Here is a 20,703-nt window from a genome sequence, read left to right on the forward strand (position 1 = left end):
GAGCGGCGTTGATCCCACAGCCCGGGGAAGGATGGCGCCAGAGTGCACGGAGCCTGCTGCAGTTTGTCTTCATGTCCCTGGCAGCTCTCACAAATCAATCAAGATCTCCTTAATGCTTGGAACTTTAAAGTTAGTGTCTTCATTATTCCAAAGACGTGAAATAACTGTCAACAAGTGACAGATTGTTAGACGGGTTTGAAAAAAAATGCTGCCACTTTTTTATAAAGTATATTTTTCTTCGAGTAAACGAAAAAATATAAATATGACCAAAAGTGAGTCAGACTATTTCTGCTTCCGAGGATTGAAACGAGACTTAAACTCTAAGGTGCTGATGTGGGAGTGCAGTGAACCATCACCCGATTTGTTAATTATAATATTCACAAACCGGTATTCTATAGAGAGGTATTTAAAATAACAAAAAGACGTTAGAATAAAGTTTAAAAAGTTATTTGTTAAACAAGTAGACTTTGTCATACTCTCAAATACGTCGTATCAGTTTTAGACCTAAATAAACGTGAAATTTCTATATTAATAGCAACTAAAGAAATCTTTTAATTGTTTTGCGAAGTATGTGTTGAGCTGAACTGGATTATGCATGTGATGACAAAGATTATGAATATCTAAATGAGTGGCGAGGAAGCAGCTGCAGGAGCGCACAGATTGGCAAACAATCTCAAGGTGTGCAGCCGCTTCATGGGGAAATAAGGTGGTCGTGTGCGCAGTGGAGTGTGCGGGACAAAGAGCGGAGAAGAAGGAAAGTCTGGCAGGCGACATCGAAGAAGAAAAACGGCTTCAATCAGCACACCGGTGAGACAAATATTTTCGTCCGTATTTCAGTCATCTGACTCACGAGGTTTAGCGCATCAGCGAGTAAATTATCTCAAGGACTGACATATGAGATCTGAAGACAAGACCTAAGTAATCATTTTAATATGACGATTACATTTTTTTTTTGAGAGTATGGCTGTAAGGAGGGGAGCTTATGTGAAAGTGAAAGGTGTTTAAGGGTAAAAGGAGAGGAGGCTTTATAGTTAATTGAGGAGAAGTGAGTGATGTGAGGTACTTGTTGAAATGGTAGGGCGACCTAAAAGAAACCGGGAGCAGCCCGATGTGCGCAAAAACTCAGGTTTGTAGTTGGACTCAGGTACACGAGGGAATGCGTGCGTGTTACTGACTGCTGAACCAAAGATTGACCAGTTGGTAGATTTCTATCGCCTCACCATGGGACCGCTTCATTAGAGATACGATTGTCAAGTACACCCACACTCGGTGTCACATCACTTCACACACACACACACACACACACACACACACACACACACACACACACACACACACACACACACACACACACACACACACACACCATCATCATCCTCATGTCCTCATCATATATTATCAGTGTAGAACTAAAAAGCTCGGAGAGATTATTATTATTATTATTATTATTATTATTATTATTATTATTATTATTATTATTATTATATGTTGTTGTTAATATGATTTAATAGGAGCAGTTTCGTCATAGGCTTACTTGAATTTTAGAATTTTGGAAAGGTTGCAAATAAATTACAGCAGCTACCTTAAATCGCAGGCATGTAAAATTAAAATGGTATTGTCGGTCGAAATCATTTAAGTAAGTTACCCAATCCACAGTCCACCATCCATCCAATCCATTGTCAATATTTCTCGCTAAGGCAGTGAGGCATCGCAGTCGCTGCTGTTTTTCTGTTATTTTCTCTTTTTTTTAAATTAAATTAATAAATTATTAAATTAATAGTGTAATTGTGAAATTGGTTCATCACCACAGACGAAGGCTCCTGTAAGAGAAACCTCATTCCTGTTTCCGCCCTGTGTCCTCCCTCAGTTTAATAAATTGACTTTGGTTTCGCCTGAAGCCCAGTTCTCAGAGTATTACGGCATTAGGCTGACTGACGGTAATCGTCAGGGGACCGGCACCGACCTGGCTCGCCTGGATAGTGAGAAAATTAAAAGGGCAATTTAAACTTATAATAATAATAATAATAATAATAATAATAATAATAATAATAATAATAATAAGATAAGATAAGATACGATAAGATAAGATAAAACTTTATTAATCCCTCGGGTGGGTTCCTCTGGGAAATTCGGTTTCCAAAAGCACAGCACCGATAATAATAATAATAATAATAATAATAATAATAGTTTACATATATTATATTTAAATTATAATTATATTTATATATATATTTTAACTTCACCCTGCGCTTGCACTTTTAATTCAGACTATTAATAAAAATCATTGTGAGGCCTGTAAACAAAATTTGACTGATATGAAATTTTAAACCGATTTCAGATAAAGCTTATCATCTCAACTCATCTAACGCAAACACCCAAATGCCCCGTAATCGAGTTTGATGATCGAGGTTCTCCCAGTGGCGAATGTGCTGCTGCGATTACACCGGCAGCAATCCAAAGAAGTTACTCTGTACACTCAAATATTTGTGATGAGGCTAAATAATTTGTTCGCTTGTCCTTACAGACTGATGATGCTCCCTATTGAACTCTTTTTATTTTCTCTTTCTCTCGCTTTTTTTTTTTTTTTTTTTTTGCTCAAATGTCTTGATCTCAGCTTAAACTTCAGCACTGAAGATTTAACGAGAATAAGGTCTGAGGCTACATGTGAGCACCTGTTCAGTTCAGTTCATCATAAGTCTTTGTGTTACTCTCATATGATCATACCTTCTTACAGGTATTCAGTCTAATTTCCCATCTCTGTCAAAATAAGTTTACATGGTATCAGATCTTTGACATAAAATTCTTTCAGATAATCTAACTGTCCCACTTGTGTTTTTGACATGCTCCTGCTCACACTGATATTTGTTATTTTTGAAAATGCCTGTTACATCTTATTCACTGTGCATTTGATAGGTTAACGATTAGAAATGTCCATAGCCAAATCAGAGTAGAGTTAAACAAGCACTGACAATATGACTGCATATACAAAGTATCTTCATCGCAGTGGGATTGGCCAGGTCAGATCTGTGTCTATATATTGGCAGTGACAGGGGTCCAATGTCTGGCTCTTGGCAGTGTTTGTAAACCACTTGTTTCCAGGGATCAGTTTGATCAGAAGGATCTGTTTCTGAAATGGTAATTATTACAGCTGCTGATGAATAGAGATCATGTTTCTCCTAATAGCCAACCCCCTATTTTCACAGCCTCCCACTGCTCACCTCAGCCACTCTCCACCACGACCTCCTCTAATTGAGCTGATTATTGCAAGATGTATGCATGTGTGTGTGTGCGTGTGTTGTATAGACTGTGTTAACGTATACAGGAATAGGATGTGGCTTGGATTGGGTAAGACTGCTGCTGAATACACTGACCTGAGACAAGCACAACACAAGCTTGATAAGTATCAGTTTTTTGGGAAAGACATCCAAATGTTAGATAGAGGGAAAGAAATTATTAAAGCCAGAACCTCTGTGTCTATACTGGTTAAGGGGATGTGAATGAGGGCCTATCCAATAATTGGTTGTTTACATCTATCTTGTTACCCTAGAGGCTAGGGCTATCCTATAGCACAAGGAGGAGATTTCACTAAACCACACATGCAAGCAACAAGGAGGGGGTCGTCATTGAGGGGCGGGGCAGAGAGGGGTGGGTGAATTTGCTTGTGTGGGGTTCCTGTGTTCATCTCATGAAAGGCTCTGACCGGTTGGCAGGTTCATCAGATTGGACGGTTTACATTTCAGGCCCTCCCTGCACTATACGGGCCTGGCAATTTAAATGGCAGTTAAAAGGTGAGTCAAGCATCACCTTCAGTTGATATTCATCACAGAGTGCACACACACATAGCAGCATAAACAAAATCAGATAGGAAAGATTTTCTCAAGCACCTTCTTTTTTTACTTGAAGCGCAAGCTATAGTAGGCCTCTATGAATTTATTATGACAGCAGTATAAATAACTATAAATGTTAACTAAAAGCAAAAGATTCGGTCTTAATTATTTTGCTTTGTTTAGGTTGTAAAAGCTTTTGAGACATCAAGGTATTATTGTAATCAACCATGGGCTAAAAAATGCTTTGAGTATTCAACAAGTCTGCCATATTGTCAATTGATTACCTTCCTGGATCTCACATAAAATAATCAAGAGGTCGTACTCAACCAAGATAGTTCGTGAAAAACAAAACAAAACAAAACAAAACAAAACAAAACAAAACAAAAATTCCTACAATTAAAATCATTCTGTGCCTCATACAGTTTGATGTACCATATTAATCACCTAACACCCCACTGTCCCCTCACCACCACCACACTGCTCTGTAACATGCCTATACCAAAACTGGAGCTGGTCTGAATACTGGAGCAAATCGCTACAAGTGTGTGTTTTTCTGCAAAGCTGGTTAACAGAGTTTGTATATATGCATCTGTTTTGTGTGTGTCTGTGTGTGAGAGAAAGAGAGTTGGTTGCTGCTGAAAGTAATTTATTCGATCAATCACTCCATTTGATTCCTGTTTATTTTCAGGAGTTGCATGGTCACTTCAGCCACACACTGAGCTCTTTATGCACTGCCAAGGCTTTTCCCCTCAACCAATAAGACTGTATTTGGCTATAATTTGGAGAGGAGAGCGGTTCCAGCACTTCTCAGATATTTCATGGTTCCCTGCCTTTATGGTGAAATCCCCTCAGATCTGTTTCTTGTCAAACTGGCAGTGTGCAGACATGCAGGTATACCAGCTTCATACATACACTGATTTATATCAGCGCTGTGGGCTTGTTTTAAATGACTGCAAACACGCTCCTGTGTGGAACTAATAGTTATCATCATACATAATTTGGAAAATAGGGCAAAGTATGCAGCCTCGTCTTTTAAAGGCATTACTATGAAGTAAGGATTTTATTTCTTTTCTTGTTTTTATTTTGCCTACATTGGATAAGACTAATAAAAAAGCCTTTTTAGAGTAAACTTTTTGTTTAATCTTAAAACCTACAGTTGATATGAACTTTCATGCATAGTTGGTGCATCTTGTGATGCTGGTTGTTAACAATAAATTGCAAACCTAGCAAGAAATTAACTCGCTCCTTTGCAGTATTTTGTTACACCAAGCAACTAAGAAACCACCATGGGACCAATATGTAGGATCAGATAAACTTTGGTCTGCTCTGCATCAAAGTAGACAGAATGCTGGGCGGTATAATTGGATCATGATAACCAAATGCTTCTGATCATGTAATATTTGCAGCAGAACACAAATACCTCTTTTGCCAAGAAATAGGAGGGAAGATTTTGCTCCACCCCTAAAATAAATATAAAGGGGACTTGAATGTGATACCACAAATGTTATTTCAGTGTGAATAAGGTCAGAGCTTATTTTGGAAACTGGAAGCAGTAACACACAAAACAACATTTCAAATTACCCACAGAAATCTCTATAGCTCTCTGCAGGTTTTACAGTCCTGTCTGCTTGTTAAGTCTTTCAGTAAAGATAGCTTGGATGGCCAGGTTTCTATTTTTGTTCAAGAAAATATGTGAATTCATAAACTGAGTTTTCTCTTTGGGTTGAACCTGGGAGACTGTAAGATTCCTGTGTGAATCTTTGAGTTCTTACAATTGTATTTAAGCTTTCTACTTATGGCGAAAGTCTGCAGAATTTCCTTAATGTTTTTTCCTCATGCAACATTCTTCCTTTTTTTACAGTGCTGGAACTCGTATGTCAGGAAAGAATTTATTAAAAGCAACTGGAGTAATTAGCAATGTGCTAATGCTTGAATTTGTATCCATTCCTGTATGTAGGGTTTTTTACAGCACTTCGTGGTTTTAGTTGAAACACAAGGCCTGACCCCATGTCACTGGCCATATGGGCAGTAAATACTTCCATGATAGAGTCAGTGGTTGTACTGATACTGTACCAGAGAGAAATGTCTTGTTATATCACGCCACACTGTGTATTTTATTGCATGGAGATGATAGACAATGACTTTTTAATGTGATTGGTGCTTTGTTTAACTGTGTTCTGATACACTGGCTTGAAAAGTTTACTTATTTTATTTTTTCTACAAACCTCAGTTGCATTTGCGCTTAGATACTAAATGCTAATGCCAGCATTGCAACATTCTCGAAGAAGCAAATCCATCATTGTCTTGTTTAGCAGGATTAATGCTAATAATCGTATACAATCTGGTGCCACTCAATAGCCCATAATTTTCACAGTTCGTATTTTAACATTTGTTGTGGGAAATGCACAACTTGAGGATAAATTTCATTTCAAAAAGTACTTAATTTCATTGAGATTTCAAATAAGTCACAAAAAACACAAGTGCTGGGTTACCTAAAATGAATGGGGCTATTTTTAAGGTCCTTAGCCACACCTGTTCATTTCCTTCTAAAGATTCGAAAGATAAGCAAAGTCAATAGGACTTATCCTCTGGGCACAGTAAATCTGCCAAGTTTCATGGAAATCTATCCAGTATACCTTGAGACTTTTATCTCTACATACCAAATCTGTAAGAGACAGACAGAGAAATACCTAAAGTCAAGTCAGTTTCACCTTCTCGACACCATGGATAGCTGTAACAAATGAAAAAAAGTTGGCAATTCAGTGACTGAGATATTTCATTTTGAACCAAAGTGATGTACTAAATAACCATAACAACATTCCCAAGAGCAATGCTGTAACCATGGATAATGATAATAAGAATGCAAACATGCACAAAGAAAGATAAATTCTCTCAGACATCTGGTTGTTGTTTTCACAAAACACAAACCTCATTTGGGGACTTATTCATGGTGTCATCACTGGTCAGATCACCCCAGAAAGAGAAGCGTATCCTTTGGATAACATTGTGGTGCTGTTGCCTTGTCTTTGCAGTGTAGTTTTTTTATCTTTTTTTCATGCATTCAGTAAATCTGAATCCTTCAAAAGAGCCCATTAAATGTGTCTACTTTCATCATCTAAATGACTTCTCGGACTATGATTCAAGCCATCCATCAAACCTTTTGTTGCATTCTGCTCACTATTGAGGATAACATGAGATATTGTGGAGATGAAGGCAAGTGTTTACTTTGTAAATAGAAGTGTGCACAGTGTGCCACTCATTTGTTTTTATATGGAAGCATTAGATTTCGTGATAGCTTTTTAATCCTGCCTGCGGGGTACATTAAATGCCTGCAAACCTTCGTCCAGGAAACTAACAATTATACTCAATTGGAGCATATGGAAACCGCAGCTATTCAAAAAAAAAGAAAGAAAAGAAAAGATGGGGCCTAAGCTGAGGAACTGCCTCATACATCATTACACAATATTGCTTATAGTGTTCCTGTTTATGCCCCTAATTCAACGTCTTACTTTCTAAAACTTTAGTTCAAATTAAATCTGGATTTGCACAGCTGTAACATTATTAGATTTCTCAGTTCAAAAATGTCTCTTGAATCGGTGCATACAATATAGGTACTAAAAGCAAAGACTTATATTCTGAATTATCTTCATATGTATTTTCTCTCTGGACCATAAACTTTTCAGCTCCTTTAAGTCTACAATCTGCTAAAGATGTTTTTAATGGCATTTGCAATTCTTCAAAAATCACAGTCTTAGAATATTGTACTGTGTTTAGGGGCTATAGCTGTGTGGGACTAGATCAGATTTAAGCCATTTCTTTACATAATCTTTCGACTTAAATGTTCATTTGCAAATATATATTTCTAAACATACAGTTTTACATTCCCTGTATTATCTGCAGCCTTAGCAAAATTACGGCTAGATGAAGATCTTCCTGTTCTTCCTGTTCTGTGTTTTGAGGCCAATGTCACTGTGACCTTCTCACCCTGATTTCTATATAGTAGCCACACCTCATACTTCCTGGATGAAAAAACAACAAAGCAGTAAATACAGCGCGGCGGCTGAGCAGCAGGCTGAGTTCACTCAGACGCTCACTACTCGCTAACTGAATCTGACTCCAACTGCCACTCACACAAAACTTATTTAAGTATCTTGTTCTTTAGTGATTTCTCGGAGGTGAGGGAACTGCCCGCTGAACTGAGAGTTTATTTTGTGGGCCAACTCTTTTCGCCACCATAAGCCACTGCAGTATGTTTAGATTTGCCCCAAAATCAAACTTTAGGTAAATTCTTCCGTAGCTCAGAGGAGAAAAGAGGCCATTACTGTATTTGAGTTTGCTATACACCAACCTACTGTGAAGCTATTTAGGATTTCATGATCAGGTTGCTTATTCTTATTACTAATGGTTTCCATATATTAGTCAATACAGTAGAGCTCATGACTTAAGTACACGTACGACTAAGTTGCCATTAGTGGATCTGCACGTTTTTTTCATCGAGTGTATTATTCTCTGACGTGCCTCTACAGACCACCCCGATAAAGAGCGAGACGAGCAGATAATGATACAGAACACGAGCTACGACGTATATCAGCTCTGGAGGTCCGTTCTAGTGAAGATGCGGCTGCTGGACGGTGAAGGGATGATGAGCTTTCACATAAGCAAGAGGGGGATTACTGTCAATTGCTCCTAAATTGCAATAATACCCGCTGCGGGGCCACCCACGCATGTGCTGAGAGACAAGTGATAAATTGCTACATATGTCCATTCCACAGTGGCAACTACTGATACCAGCACACTGCCCTCAACAATCTCCATTCCTTAATGCTGCCTGTCGTACGGAAACAAGCTTTTACTGTAAGAGGTATTAAAAATCTAAAATTTAAACTTGGTTATGCGGGTTCAAAATATTGGGCTGTCTCGTTTCCTTAATATGTATGGCAGGCTAAATATTTTTGTGAAAATCATAAAAATATCTCTAAATAATTAAGATCTGAGAAGTAGTTGAAAGTGCGCCTTTTACATTCACCTTAAAAATCCAGTTAAAGTTTAAACAGGATATATAAACAGCACAGGACCCCATTTTAAAGAATTCCTCCACATAAGGAAATTCTTTGCCGCTCAAGATAAACATGGCCTATCGTGTTTTGAAACTAAAACCTTCTGTGTGTTCTCATGAAGGAATAAATGGTAATTATTTCAGATCAAATCATTCCTCTGCCAAAGAGCCAAGCAGATGGCTAATCCAGTCTCAATATCTAATCAGAGCAGTCATCCTAATGACAGTATAATTTCATAAGAGGCCTTTGTCTCAGAATATTCAGGAGCAGCATGGGGAGATCGGAGATATTCATCATCAGCACAGATTGGAAACAGGCTCTAATAAATGACACATTTGCTTCCTGCCTGTCTGTGTAAGAGGAATGGTAGAATGCAGTGAATGTGGTACAGTGGGCTTGATTGTGTTGGTGTGTGTGTGGAGAGGCGGTGGCATGGTTGGAGTGTGTGGGTGGTGGACAGCTGCTGCACGGCTCTCCGTGTGCTTTTCTGAATATGCACGTGTATGTGTGATATGTGTACTGGTGTGTGTGCGTGGATGTAAAGGATGTGTGTGTCTGCCTGTGTTGTGTGTGTCCTTCAGAGTTTGGTTTAACTAATAGACGAGGCATTAATGTAGAATTTACACCTTGAGGTCAGGGCAGCAAAAACCTAATGAGTGCATGCCATGCAGCTGGTGTCTCAAACGTGTGCGTCTTTTCTTGCAGTTGTGTTTTAGTGCACTTTGATCATTTTCACATTTGTTTTTCTAGAGCAACAATGATGAATGTCTAATTCAAGCAAAAAAAAAAAAAAGGAATAAAGAGAAATGACAGCTATAAAATCACATGTGGCAGTAAAATCCAGTCCTGTTCCCGAGTGTGCATCGCATGGAGACATCCACCTGTGAAAAGACATATTATTTACAGCACAGCGGGAAGTCACAGCAGCCCAGCATGGACAGATAAAAAATATATACACGCATGAAGGCAGGATATTCTTTTAGCCAGCTCAATGCTCTGTGCTGTTTATCATGTCGAGTCTCAGCTCGATATTTCCGGCAAACTGCATGAAGCCTGACGTTGTGCTTCTACCTGGGGAAGGAGTGTCCTGGGGTGAGGAAGCGATTGCGACACACACACTCACACAAACACTTGTACACAAACACTAATACACAGTGAACTGGGGCCTGACTTCCTTACTCGTTCGCGCGTTATAGACGAGCAGACGTTAAATTCATTCACCTCCACACGCACACACAAGCACAGATGCGAGCTCCAGGTTTGCATTAGGATGACAGAGGGTGGAGGCGGAGTCATATTTACATCAGCCAGTGTAATATTATCAATAAAAGCCAAGAGGACAGCAGCTTGCCATAACTCACTTAGGCAGGGAGTAACACAGCTGCTCAGAGTTCATCTTCCTCTGACTCAACAGAGGGGATGAAAAGTTACAGCGGTGACAAAGAAGCAGTGGGGAAGGAAAAAGCAACGACACAGAAAGGATAGATTAAGAGAGTGTGTGATACTAATTTACAGACTGATATCCAACCTAAAGCTATTTTACCAAGTTGGAAAATAATAATAACTAATTGATTTGTGTGTACTGTTATTAGTTCAGGAAAAATGAAAGGCCTACAAATGCCTTGTTTTCGCTAAACGCTGATTTAAAAACATAATAAAACAGACAAAAATAAACAAGAGGAAATCAGAGCTATAAAACGATCTGTTGTAGGTGATCAACTGATTGTCAGTCTAAGTCCAGACTAACCTTGCAATCAACTTTTTCCGCTTTTGGTTTCAATCTTTGGTGATGTAGTTCATGGCTACATTATTATGCCATATTGTTGCTCAGCACAAGTTACTTGTCCAAATAATTTCACACATTGCTGTGAGAATACTGTAGCAAACATACATCATGCAGTTTGGAGCACAGGTGATTCCACTAAACATTAGTTTGATCACATATCGTATTTGCCATAAACATAACAATATGTAAGGATTTCACACACACTATATCACCCAATCATCCATCTAATTTAAAAGGGTGTTCATTTTAAAGCTTGTCAAAAAACATCTGATTGCATGAAGAAACTGATTTTTTAAGTCAAGGACTGCGGTGAGCTGTTAACTTCAATGCAAGTCAGTATGAGTTCACTCTCATGCATGCTGCTAACTTTTTTTCTTTCTTTTTTATGTGAAATTAGGTGTCACGTCTCATTTTGGAAAGCTGCTCCTCAAAAACTTCATCACTGGCCTCCTAAGATCCACTGCGGACGCTGGCTGACCTCAGCGAGTGACCTCTCCAATCATAGATCAAAGCCGTCTGCTTCCCAGCTAGTCGGGTTAATCAGAGGACCACCCTGAAGAGCCAATCAGGTAACATCTTACTGGACTTTAAGGAATTATGCTGCATTTGACAGGCATACGTACATTTCCTTCAGTGATGTACTGGAGCACATGTTTGAGGTTTATAGGTTTTTTTCTAAGCATGTCAGTGAATCTGTTTTGGGGATCAAGTGCTTTGTTTTCAATTACATCAGTCATAAGTCCTTTTAATTTGCTTACATTAGGCTTTGAAAGACAAGGGCATGCACACAAAAGAAGAGTATGTGACCCAACTGTAGCAGAAGAAAAATAATTAGAGGCTCATACATAAAGTAAATAACTCTAGAGGGCTAAAGCCTCATATTGTAAAATCACAAATTGCTTTTTGTTTTACTACTTAGAGTAGTTTCAACAACATTATTGAAATACAAATTTACAGTCTGAAAATAATGTCCAAGAACAAATATTCCAGTCAAAATGGAGCCCGAATAGTGTGAGTGAAATGTGTGTAAGTGTCCATGCAAGTGGTTGTGTGTGTTGTGATGCTAAGAATGGAGCACTTGTATCACTTGCCCCTGTTTCAGGGGAAGTGACATGAGATACTTAAAGACCAAAATTGCCTCACTTAGCCAAACAAACTGGCTCTCCTGACACACACACACACACACACACACACACGCACACACAGACACACACACACACATACACACACACACTTCAACACACCAACACAATCTTACATGCACACACACATCTAGAGCTCTCTAATGGCCAATAAACTCAGGATGTTCGTTCCTCCTCTCAGGCTCACAAAAACGAACAGCAAAATTATGAGAGTAAACGGATTCCACTGTAGCTCTGCCTAATGACCACACACACACAAAAACACGTACACACAGTTTGTGTGTGTGTGCGTGGGTCAGTGAAGGCTGAGGCAGATAGGATGTACATAATAACCCTAACATGGCTTTTATAAGCCTTCAGCTCTTTTGAAACGACCTCGACTGGGAGAGAACCCAGGCCTGCATATAAAAATACTGAACATACTAGAACATGACTTTGAAGTTCCTTCTGCTTGACATCAACAAAAGAGATACCCATGGACACATGTGTCCAAGCTATTATAGCTAACAGGAATACCTTTTGAGGTAACACTTGATCACAACCTCTGCTTATAAAGTCCAGATAATAGTTAATTGTACTTTAATAAATTTTTATTTTGCTTCTTTTTGAATGATTTTTATTTATATCATTAGTTTATAATGCATGTTTATCTATATCATCAGTTTGTGTAATAAAATAATAATTTATGGATTATAATGTTTTATTACCACAGCTATAACAAATACACTTTACTAGTATCAACATTTTATATTCTCAGTTATGCGTTTTTAATGATCACCACATGTTATTACCATTTAATAGCAAATATTTCATTACTGATCAGCGAGCCAGTTCTCATACCTAGAGCTTCAAATACTGCCAGTACTGCCTGTAATTTAGCATTGGTTCTGCGACATGGCAATAGCCAGACTAGTGTTATTTCCAGCTGACAGTATTTTTATCCAAATCACAATCTTTTCCTACGCCTAAACAAACGTGGTCTCAAAACCTCACGGAACCTCGAGTAAAAGTAAACAAAAGTGAGGGAAATAAAAAAATAAACAACAATCTACATGTGATTCACCCCAAACTTCTTTTTACAGATGTAAACACAAGTGACAACTTTGTAACATTCTAATAACCAGTTGATAAAATTATTATCACTTCATTATTTGTTAACAGTAACAACTATTAAATACAGTTTAATTATGAATTTAACAATTTAGGAATTAAGGTCATTTCAAAGTGTTTCCATTCAGGCTGGAAGTGATAACGAACGACAAAATGTTAAAGTCTTAAAGAACTCAGAAACTCAAACATCTTACTAAAAGTCATGAAACAGACGATTGTAAATGGCATACCAACACATATCTACCCTACTAAAGTCTGCACATAAATAACAGTATAAATGTTATAGAGAAGTACAAAAAATACACCCATGGAGTTTTGATACTGAGAAACAGACATCACTCCCAACAATTTACAGGGCATTTCCTTCCTTGTGTTAATACTCCCACCTCTCCCATTTGCAAATTATTGTCCAGTCTCAGCTGGTAAATTCCCTTTACCTCCAAAGGACAACTTTTTTTGCTCTAATCTCACCACAAATTTAAAGAATTCTGTCATTTTATATGGATGGGGAAAACATGGAATGGGTCATACACACTGGAATTGTGTGCATCTCTGTGTGTGCGTGAGTGAGTGTAAGACTGAGACAGAATTCAAGCACCACCCCCCAATACTTCTAATGGTTTCTTTCAGGACCATATGTCCTTTGCGTCAGCACAGCAACAGTACGGCCTCTACAATTACAGTCGGCTTCGGTGTGAAAGACAGACATGTTGTATAATAGGAGGTGGGAGGTGGAAGGTGGAGGGCATTAAGTTATGTGTGTAGAGCAGGAGGGAGCTGCAGAGCATTTTTGAAGAAGCAGATCTCCCTGTATTGCCTTACCATCAATAAATCTTGGAGCTCGCTATAGTGCTGACATAAATTAGCCTCCACCTACCCATCTAAAACCTAACTACTACCTAACCCCCCCCCCCAACCACCACCACACACAGGCACACAGACACACAACTAAAACACCACCTCCTACTACACAAACCCTGTTTGAAACTTTCTTGAAGCTTTCTTCTTGCACGCACATGCAAAACTCACAGCAGCAGAGACACCCACGGAGTTTGGGGTAATTAGTAGTATTTCTCGGTGGTGAGTGCATTTCCTCCTCAGGGTCACTGATAGCAAAACGCTTGTTAAACTTTATATTCCCTGATGGGGTGAGAAAGAGTGAAACAGAAGGAGAGTACACTCTCATTAACACAGTCCTCTGTGTGTGTGTGTGTGTGTGTGTGTGTGTGTGTGTGTGTGTGTGTGTGTGTGTGTGTGTGTGTGTGTGTGTGTGTGTGTGTGTGTGTGCATGTGTGTGAGTTTGAGCGTGCATCTGCAGCTGTCTGGCTGATGTCTCCATGCTTATAACAGGTCTTATAATGGTGAAAGATACTCATTAAGGTAAATTATCAAAGTCAGATTTCATTAAAGCAACAAGCAAACACAAAATAAATTATTCAAAGGATTTGTCTCAATTCTTAAATATATATATCGATAATTATTTACAAAGTTGTTTGGAAAAATAGATGGGAAAAAGCTATACAATTATTTAAGCCCTATATTTTAATTTTAAACAGTAGAAACACAAAATATTAAATGCTGAAACTGAGAAATGTTTTTCTTTAAAAGGCAAGGATATAATCATTAATTTAATGAACAACCTTTCAAATAGTTGTGCCGGACAACAACAGAAAATATTAGAGAAGTGGAGTCTCTTAAAACGTTGTGGAAGGATTACCACTTTTTGGGAGACTGTAAGAATTCACAAAGTCAACATTCAGATTTTTGTGATTTTATCATTATCAGTAAATATTATCATTAAAGTATTGTTATCCCAGAGAAGACTCTATACAAGCTGAAAACTAATACAGAATGGCTGCATGGCCCTCAGGCACCATTGTATTTGAAACAGACTACAGTGGAAATTATTGCATAGGCTCAGGACCTGTTTTAAAAACCACTGTCAGTGAATACAGTTTATTTCTGCATCTACAAATGTAAGTCAAAACTCTATCATACAAAGACAAAACTAAACTGGTACAAACAAGATCCAGAAACATTGCTGCCTTCTCTGGGCCCAAGCTTATTTTGCATGGACTGAGGCAGAGTGGAAACTGTCCTGTGGTCTTATGAATCAAAATTCTTTTCTAGACACCTCATCCTCCAGACTAACGTGGAGAGAAGAACCATCTGGCTTGTTATTAGCACACAATTTAAAAAGCCAGAATCTGTGATTGTATGAGGGTGCATTAATGCTCATGGCATAGGTAACCTGCACATCTACGAAGGCGCCATTAATGCTGAGGAATATAAACAGGTTCTGGAGCTATATATCACTGAGAGAAGAACTGGTTTATTTTACCAAGATAATGCTCATTCTAAATATATTACAGCAGCATGGCCCAGCAGGAAAAGGTCCAAATGCTAAACTGGCCTGCCTAAACTGGTCCAGAATTGTACCCCATTGAAAATGATTTGTGCATTATGAAAACAGATGACAAAGGAGGAGATGATAAACCGTTGGGCGACTGAAATGTTGCATCAGGCTGTTTGCAAACATTTTAACAGCTCTTGCAGTGTTATTTAAAGAAACAATGGAAGAAATCAGTGCAAAACATGCAGATGCCAAATTCAACATTAACATTTTTTACCTTTTTTATATTGTCTTTATACTACATTTAATTGTGTAAAGGCTTGAAATTGTTTACAAATTATTGCACCGGTTTATTGTCATTTAATAAATTTTGTTATATTGTAGCAAAGTCAAAGAAATACACATATAATAATTCTGTAATGACTATAATAAATCTGCCTATAAGTGTTACAAAAAGAAGGAATTTGAAAGACATAAAAATGAATAAATTATTCCCAGAGTGAGTACCTCTGTGTACACTGGCTAACTCCATCAATATCGAACAATTTTTGTGTTTTGCAAAAGAAGGATGTGGGAAATTTTAATGGACTCAGCAAAAAAGAAGCTGCACTGAGGCACTTTGACATTTTAAAACACACACACTTTTGGGGAATTAAAGAGATTCTATAGATAGGTCTGAAAGCTTATCCTGTGCACCTCAGCAAATTCTAAAGCTCTTTTTCTTATGTGATCATTTTAGGTAATTTAATAAATTCCCAGAGCTCTGGGTGGAATTAGAAGAAGCTAGACTTTGGTCAGAGGAGAGCTTTTAAGAAAGCTGGGATCGTACATCAGAGGCCCAGCAGTCGATGGTAATATAATGAACGTTTACATTTACCTGCTTCTCACCTTTCCTGTTGGTATATACCCACAATCTAAACTGCACTTGTCAAAGCATCAGTCCAGTTTGTTTTCATAAATATGCTGTATCTCTTTTTTTCCATCTCTCTCCTCCATGCTCCTGCTCGAAAAATTAGATATTTGGTGTTTTAGTGAAGGGCTTGAGGTGTGGTTAGCGTACACACGCGTGTGTGTGTGTGCAAGCACGTTGGGGTTGGGGTTGCAGAGAGCTGCTCACGATGCCAGAACTAGCACTTCTGGTTGGGAAAAAAGGAGTCTGAGTTTTCGTCAGACGTGTAGGGAAGACAGACAGGGCGAGGGAAAGGCTTTTTGAAAGTGCAGTCCAAAAGCAACAGAAAACACTCCCTCTTGACCATGTGGTCAAAAATGGGTGTAGAGGGAGAGGCGGCATCTGGCGTGATGCCTGGAATGAAAAGAAGCAAATATACCCTCCTCGTCCTGCAGTGTGCACCTTATATTGCCAGCTGCAAACCGTGTGTAGACGAAGAGAGACAGGAAGGTAGAGGGAGAAACAGGTAGAGTCAAGAGCAAGACGCAGACAGACAGATAAAAAGCGGATCAGCAAGAAAGACAGACAGACAGACAGAGAGACAGATTCACATATAAAAGCGCCAGGTAGGAGTATACTGAGAAGCGTGGAGGCATATCATGAACAAGGTCAGAAAGACATCGCTTGGCAGAACAGGAAATGATACAGGATATATCTTCTCTCTCTCACTCGCTCTCTGTGCTCTCCAAGGCCTGTGCTGTAAGTGACAGCGCTGCAGAGGGAAGTTGACATTGCTGAAGTATGAATTTCACCCATTTGTGTTTTGCGGAAAACACGGAATCGAGGCTGTCTGTCTGGATCAGGGGCTAGGCCCTTGACCTTTTAATGACCCCTTCTGAGCAGACGGCAGGATTTTATTGGCCAGTCAGATTCAATTTATTAAACACTATGCAACTCTATTTGAAACTTCTTAGTTATTCTTTCCAAATGTGGTTGTGATATCCATTTGGAAATGGATGTGAAAGATGTTCAGCGTCTTTTATGACCACTTTTGGACCTCTTACTTTACTTTACGTGCTTTGCTTACTGCTTTTTTAGATAAACCAGCGTGGTCATGTATTTAAAAATAAAGGATATTTTTAAATACTGTATATATCATTAATCAGCCTGAAATGCTTTTTTAAGCCCAGCACAAATCCAGCACGTGGCCAGAGAGTCAAAACAGAGCAAAGGGGAGATTACTTGGAAATAATTGGAAATAAATCAATACAAGAGCAAGCTTCACATCAATGTTTTTTAACCATGCGAGGCAAAAACTGCTCTAAATATTACGTTGAAATAAATGACTCATGCAGCAGAACCCAGGCAATAAGAGGCCTTAATCTGGAGCCCAAATAAAAAGCACTAACATATCTGCATACACATGTATATTGACACACATGCACGGGCAGAACAGTGGGTAATACAATACACACAGCTATGGAGTGGTGGGGTAAAGTGAGACCTTCCTGTAATCAAAAGAAACGGTGTGCTATAATAAAGCCCATTTTGAAACGGTCTATGGCCTGAGGGATCAATCCTTCTGTTGGAATGAGGAAGAGAAAATGGACACTAAGCTGTGTCTCACAAAAAGAACAGAATAGAATAAAGTAGAATAGAGCGCTACAGAAGTGGATGATTGTACCGTCTTAATAACACTATGTTTTGTTGACTTGAGATCTCGTTTCTGTTCTTCCTTTGTCCTCTTTTACCTTCTTCCCTCTTCTTTTGTGGCATCTTCTCTCCTGATGTTGCAGGTTGCACTTCGTTTGCGAGTCTCTTGGGCGACATCCATCAGCTGAATGGATAGAGGCTGTGCAACAGCAGCGCTACAGCAAAAAGAGGGCAGAGGGTATTACCTTTCCAAAAACCACAGAAACACCAGTCTGGAATCAATCTGGTATCACACTACTAGTTCTAAAACACACACAAAAACACACATTTTAATCTTTAACCCTGGTGAGTTTGCTCGCTGCAATTTTTCATCTGCGTGAGTTTATGCGTTGTAGTATCGTGTCAGGCCCGGGATATGGTTCTCTGCTATATCTTTGACTTCACCTGCTGCTGAAGCTCTTTACCAGAGCACTGAGAGTTAACTGCTGCCATAAATAGTCAAAGGAGTGTGTGCAGTGATCTGCGGGGCAGTACAGGGCAAAGATATATCTGACAGGAAAAGAGCAAATCATCTCTCCTTGCTACCTGCTGTAAAAAATCCAGTTTCAATGCTTCAGATCAGCCTTCAGATCAGAGACCAGTTGATTTTGAAGAAATCCAAAAAAAAGGAAAGCATGAGGTGTCTCTGGCATACTTAATTTGATTTGTAAGGCTCTGTCTCAAAAATAGATCACACATGGGCAGAGCGTTTACACAGGCAAGTTCATCATTACATTACATACTCTGAAAGCTGTACTATTTTCCACCTTTGCTGCTGTGGAATTTTACATCAATTTCAATTTAGGATTTCTTCTGTATCTCTCTTTTTTTAATTTGTCTTTGATGTGGCAGCTGGTCAGTTATTGGATATAATATCACCATTAGCTATACTAGAAGGACAAAAATATTATTTTTAGAAGGCTAACTGTTTTATTTATTATGTGTTTCATCAAGCCATATGAAAAATATATTTTAAGCAAAGTCATGTTTACTGTATTTAACAGCTTTCATGATGAATGCTGATCATTTTTGTTGGCAAACCTCCATAAAGCTCATAAGCAGGAATTATTTCCTAATTTGAACATGCTCTATTGAGTATTGGGTGAGACTCTGGGGCCGTAACACTCCAATAAATGAACAGACAGTGTATTGTTCCTCTGTGGCTCTTTGCTGCCTTTCCTGCTTAATTAAAGGTTAATTGCATAGAATAAGTCCGCATTTCTATTTCCATCGATGCAAAGCTGAGTTTGTGAGAGGGCGGCAAGGATATCTGGAATTTATCAACTTTACCTAACTCAGTGTGTGAGCAGGCACAAAACATGTGGGAGAGGGTATATGTGTCACACAGCATATGCACACGGCACACAAGGCACACAGACACACACAGAAAAATTCAGAACTCCCTCTGCCATTTTTAATCAAGAATTTGATCCCTCATTCCATCTGGGTGTTCTGACTTGGTGGGCTGCAGTGTGCACACAAGAACACATGCATACATGAAGCAGCTAAACACACACAGAGATACACATATATGTACATGGAGATGCAAACACTGATAGATAATCTGTGGGGTGGCTAAAGCGGGGACCACCAACTGCATGCTGAGAATTTTGCCTGAGCCATCAAGCAGCAGATGGTACTAGTCTATTATTCGACATGGTTTGCACACACGGAAAGATAAACGCATGCATATAAAGTTGCTTAGAAGCAATGTAATTAGCAAGTATTGGAAGAGCATGCACGAAGAGCTCTAGTATATTTCAGTGCAACTTCAATATGATCTCCCTGTTTCGTGTCTTTGTTCTGTTTGGGCTGATTTAGTGAGTAAATCCTTGTCCTTCTGTCAGAGGCCTCCTTATCCTTTCGTGATCACCTGTGCTCATTTAGCAAATAGGCTCTTGTGTGTTGCATGTGCATGTACGAGGACACAGGTTAAAAAGATAACATTTGGTGGACCACCTGCCAGGAAGCTCAGTTTGCTAAATACAAAGTCTCATCTTACCCAATACTGTGAGTGTGTGCATCGAGGGTTTACAGTTGACATGAATGGCTGAAGAGCAAAAGTGTTTGATTACTGATAAATGTTATGGAACAAGAACTACGTAAAGAAGATGAAGTGCAAATGACACATGCTGTGACTTTTTAGCAGTAGAGCTGACATTTGAGCACAAATCAAAACCAGACACAAAACCATGCAATTTCCATGCACAAGCCCTGTCATCACTTCAGTAAGATGTTTTTCCATACTGCTATAAACCCTAATTGTTACTGTAACTTCAACTATTAAAAAAAACAAACTTAAATCATCACTTTATAGCGACCACGTTATTAACTGATTTGAATTCTTAAATGAGGCCTATGGCAGGATCACTCAACCACTTATCACCTTTGCTTATCATTAGTGCAGTGCCGCAAGGCAAGTGTTACTACTAAAATGGCCATTAACAAGTTCTGCTACCAGCTCTTTGCCCCATAACCTGGAGTGTCTACATCATTAGGTCTAACTGGCTTCACTGATCATAACTCACAGGGAGGTTCACGTGCAGAAAAAAAGATGGAGACAGGTACAGATGGAAAAGGGGAGAATTAAAATGCTCAGTCTTCTATTGCTAAATGGACTGGTTCTCATAGTCAACTTGCCTCATTTACTTTCCTTCTAGGCTCTTTCTAACTAACATTCACACACATTCGTCCATCAGAGAGCAACTTGGGGTTAGCATCTTGTTCAAGGATATTTGGCATGCACTGGAGCAGACAGGGAACGAACCACCAACTGTCTGATTAGTAGGTGACCTGCACTACCGCCTGAGCTACAGCCATTCCATGTGTGCATATGTGCATTACTGA

At 38.9% G+C, this 20,703-nt stretch overlaps 1 long non-coding RNA gene across 2 annotated transcripts in view; it reads left to right on the forward strand.

The window, feature by feature from the left end:
- Positions 1 to 667: 667 nt before the first annotated feature.
- Positions 668 to 20,703, forward strand: part of LOC308387999 — a 44,678-nt gene continuing 24,642 nt past the window's right edge. Inside the window, exons 1-4 of one of the 2 annotated variants that reach the window (XR_013970024.1) lie at positions 668 to 807; positions 11,068 to 11,239; positions 16,015 to 16,126; positions 17,961 to 18,103. This is a non-coding gene — a long non-coding RNA (uncharacterized lncRNA). The remainder of the gene's footprint in view (positions 808 to 11,067; positions 11,240 to 16,014; positions 16,127 to 17,960; positions 18,104 to 20,703) is intronic. The other variant, XR_013970025.1, reaches the window with a different exon arrangement.

This window comes from Rhamphochromis sp. 'chilingali', assembly GCF_963969265.1.
Source record: "Rhamphochromis sp. 'chilingali' genome assembly, chromosome: 20".
In the NCBI taxonomy this organism is placed as follows: Eukaryota; Metazoa; Chordata; class Actinopteri; order Cichliformes; family Cichlidae; genus Rhamphochromis; species Rhamphochromis sp. 'chilingali'.